This window comes from Arachis ipaensis, chromosome B08, assembly GCF_000816755.2.
Source record: "Arachis ipaensis cultivar K30076 chromosome B08, Araip1.1, whole genome shotgun sequence".
NCBI classification, from domain to species: domain Eukaryota; kingdom Viridiplantae; phylum Streptophyta; class Magnoliopsida; order Fabales; family Fabaceae; genus Arachis; species Arachis ipaensis.
The window spans coordinates 111,173,060-111,177,787 of NC_029792.2; positions in this window are offsets into that span (position 1 = coordinate 111,173,060).

The following is a 4,728-nucleotide window of genomic DNA, read 5'->3' on the forward strand; positions in this document are numbered from 1 at the left end:
TTAACCCTACCTGACTGAGATTTGCAAGGTGACCATAGCTTGCTTCATACCAACAATCTCCGTGGGATTCAACCCTTACTCACGTAAGGTATTACTTGGACGACCCAGTGCACTTGCTGGTTAGTTGTGCGAAGTTGTGAACCATGGTATTGGCATCATGTTTTCGGCGCCATTACCAGGGAAAGAAAGAGCGATGAATTTTACATAATTAAAGTGTAATCACAATTTCTGCGCACCAATCGTAAAGTAATGCCAGTATTTGATAATTCTCTAGTTGCAATTGCTTGCACACAGAGATATGGAGAATGATCTTGGTTCTAACTTGTGCTTAACAATGTCTGATTTTCACTTCTCTGTTATGTTGTAAGAGACATAGGGAAAGGTTCCACTGGAAAAGCCAAAATAATTTATACTTTGGTTCCTAGGCAATGTGATCAGTATCATTCAAGTAAAACTTCAAATGTGGCTTCCTCAGATGCAAACCAAACACTGGATGAGAATGGCAAGTTTATATTTTGTTTGGAATTTTGTTGTTATTTGTTTCTCCTTAGGTCTCATTTACGGCTTGGGGCCCATGTTTGAAAACCTCTTTGAATGTATACATTTATTTTATTTGATGAATTTAAAGCATTGAGGTTTTTTCTTCTAATATAAGTTGTGATATCAGCATAATCCCTGTGCCCTGTTTCTTAACTGGTTTTCCTAGCATTCTTGTTTCTGCATCATTATTATTATTATTATTATTATTATTATTATTATTATTGGAGTCGCTATCTATTTTTGTATGAGTTAATAGTTTAGCTTTGTTTTCTTCAATTTAATTGTGTTCAATGGGGATTTGCTTAACACTTTGTCCTTTATTTGAGGAGTTGCTGGAAATACTGGTTCCGAGAAGAAGGTCCTGCTTCTTAAAAGGAAGGAAAGAGAGATAATTTATTTTCATATGAGTATTCCATTTTATTTATATGCTTGCACATGTTACAAAAGGATTCATCTAGAACCCTTAGGATATGTTGACTAGAATGCATATTTTGATGCACAAGGAAGAAAATGCAGTGTGGACAAACCTTACCTGAATTGCTTTGGAAGTTGTTTTATTTACTGTTCTTACTCTGATGGAAAGCAACTTTGAAATTTTGCTTCTTTATGTTGTGACGTCAATGTCAATGAGTTGCCACTAGTCATGTCTAGTTTGTATCAATCAGATGCATTTTGATCTGGTTTTCTGCAATTATCAATCAAATGCATTTTGATCTGGTTTTCTGCAATTATTGCCTAAATTTTAATTAATTCAATTGATTCATTCTATTTGAATGTTCTCGTCCTTAAATTATCCTTTTACTAGTTGGAGTTGTTGATAAATGTTGGTTTCAATGTAACCTTAGTGGCTCATGAAATGACGAGGAGAGAGATTAACTAATTTATTAAGATTCAAGGATGGCACTTGTTTATTTCTTGTCAGTTAATAATAAAAAGGTCAATGTACTATAGAGAAAGTACTACTTATAGACGCTATTATGATGCATATCATTTTATTGGCATAAGGGTTCATACTAAAGTGACTTTGAGGATTATTTTTCTCTAATATGCTGCCTTGTTGCTCATGACATGGAATATGATGAATCAGGAATCCACTATAAGTTCTGGCATGGATTGTTCTTTGGTTCTTTTTATTATGATTTATGGACTTATCATGTATGATCATGCTATCACTTCATATTTTGATGGGTTTCTTATTGTGCAAGGGTCTAATTTAGATAGTTTATTAGAGCAAAATAATGTAACATCTTCAGCCAAAACAATAGTTGGCTCAACACCTCTGAAGCAAAATCAGAGGCATGAAGGTAGTGCAAGGATTATTAGAAGCATACTCTCAAACAAGAAAATGCGCCAAAGTCAGTCAGTCAGGCCTGAATCGTAACAGACAATACCAATATCTGATCTACAAAAAGAAAGACAACCACCTCACCCTGTACATGTGCAATTGATTTTAAAGGGTTCTAATGGGACACCAGAGAATAGGATTGCCATGCATGATTCACGTAATTCAAGTAAGAGGCTGGAGAAACGTGTTAGGCATAAGGATAGACCTGATCGTGATGTATGGACAAATTGTTCCATTGGAGGCGATGGTTCTTTATCTGCTTCCTCATAAGTAGACCATTTGGAAGGTAGATGCTTCATTATTTTTACTATAATTTCAATGACAGGTCTTCTGAAAAGTATGTTTTATGAGATAGAACTATACATTTGGCATCTATTTAGTGTAAAACTCATAGTCTTTGTAAAGGACTTTGTCTCAGACATATAGAGAGATTAGAAATCTATGCCTTATAGATAGCTCTTTTGTTTTGTCTCTTGTATGGAAGATCTCTATCCTCCTTAAATTTGTTCTTCTGTCTTAATGATATTGTCTTATCAGTTTTTTTTATGTAATTATTATTTTTATTTATTTATTTGTTCAAAAGAATCCTTAGTGCTTGTATAAAATGTGAAAAAGCGAAAATCAGTTCATTGTATAGTATTATTGTATATTATGTATTTATTTTTATTTTATTGATTTTGACTAATTTAATTAAAAATACAGGATTATATACATATATATATATTCCTAAAATATTAGAGTTTTTTTTTTTAAAAAAAAGAGGGACCTAAGGCTACACTTATATAGAATAGTTATAGGTATACAATGTTGCTACGTTTGTAAAGTGATGCCGTAGCAACGAAAAGTGTAGCCTATTCTTTTGAATTCTAGTAACCATTAGTGCTGAAAAGCGTAGCCTTTGGTCTTGGACAGCATCACTTGAAAAGCGTACCATATTCCCAAACGCCAAAAGCGTAGCCCTTGGTGCAGAAAAGCGTAGCCTTTGAGAATAGGCAACGGCCGAATAGAAATCACCCCAGAAAGCGTAGCCGTAGCCTAAGACATCATTTTTTTTTCACTTTTGGCTACACTTTTCAAGTGTACCTGAATGGATGATTTTCTTGTAGTGACATGAATTCTGAATAAAACAGCAAGTCACTACCCATACTTTTTTAACAACAACCCAAATCACAACATAGATTTCAATCACTACTCTTACTCTAAGTTTCACCCCATTATCTTCACTACTCATACTCTTCTACTTATTTGTAATCACTATTCAAATTAGAACTCGCTCCCTCAAACTTCTAGAAACTAATAAATCACTAATATAACTACTCTATCTAATTTAACAATTGTAAATAATGACTAGCGTTATAAGAGACAAAAAAAGTAATACATTAAATCCTATTTACGTAAAAAAAATGTGCGCACTAACCTCTTCATCGATGACACCAGCTATATGGGCAACTCCGTCCAAATGATAAAGACGGTTCGAGTTATCCCCCATCAGCAGAATATCCGAATGTTGAAGTCTTTGTTAGAGTTTTAGGGAAGAGGTTTCTCTGAAATTTGGTGGGACAGGATTTTCGAATTGTAGTTCGAATGAGCTAAGTCAAATTCTATTTGTAGGCAAACCATTAGTAATTCGAACGAGTCAAAGTTAAATTACCATGGGTGATCCATTTTAGTAATTCGAATCAAAGCAATTTGAATTAGTAGAACTATGGATAAATCGAAACAACGTTTCGAATTACTAGGTGCATAAAACTATGGGTAATTTGAATTGATATGATTCAAATTAGTAGGTGTCACGTGCATGCATAATTCGAATTAATGTGATTCGATTTACTAGGCTAGGTTTCATGCATTCATAAATCGAATTAGCTAACTTCGATTTGCATTTTTTTTTTATAGTAATTCAAGTTACCCTTATTCGAATTAGTGTGAAAATTGGCAAATCAAATGAGACTCGTTCGATTTATATAGAAACGTTCTAATGGGAGATCCATATATATAACGTTTTTTTATTTGGGTGAATAGTGTAATTTTAAACTCTATTTAATTTAATTATGCATTTTATCCTAAATATTACATACATAAAATTATAAATATTAGATTAAATTAAATGATTTTAAATTATTTTCTTCTTAACATTACTGTTATTATACATATTTACATGCAAATAATTCATCTTGTTTAATTTATTATTGAATTGAAATTAAATCATACAGAAGGATCTTAAAATTGAGTACGTCTAGTTTACCGAACATAAATTTCTAGCGATATAAAACTTGTAATAAAAGATAGAATTCATTTAATTTTTCTATAATAGTATAAATGACTTCTGTATGTTTTCTTTTATTTATTTATTTATTTTTTTTGGATAAAACCTTATTTCCTATTGGAAGTAATCATCTTCATTCGAACATTTCAAATTTCATAACCGGATTACTCTCCCAATACCGATTTATTTCGCCATTTCTAAACTGGAGCACTAGCTAACTGTGTGCTGGTTAATTAAACGATCGGCTTATAGTGTTAGAGATGTACGTTTAAAGATGAATTGGATAAACGAATATGAAAAATTGAACCAAAAATAAAGGGAGAGAGAAATTATTTTAGCATGGTCGGAGAGGAAGAGGAGGGTCAAGGGTGGTTGAGCTGTTGAGGTGAAGCACATGCATGGCCGATTAGCTGAAGAAGTAGAAAATTGAGTTTGTTTACGAAACTGTTTAGCATTTTATATTTTATATTTAAATGTATATTTTATTTTGTTGGTTGATTTTAGTATATATTTAATATAGTTATTAATTATATATTAATATATTAAAAAAAATAACTATTTTTTTATTTCATTATGT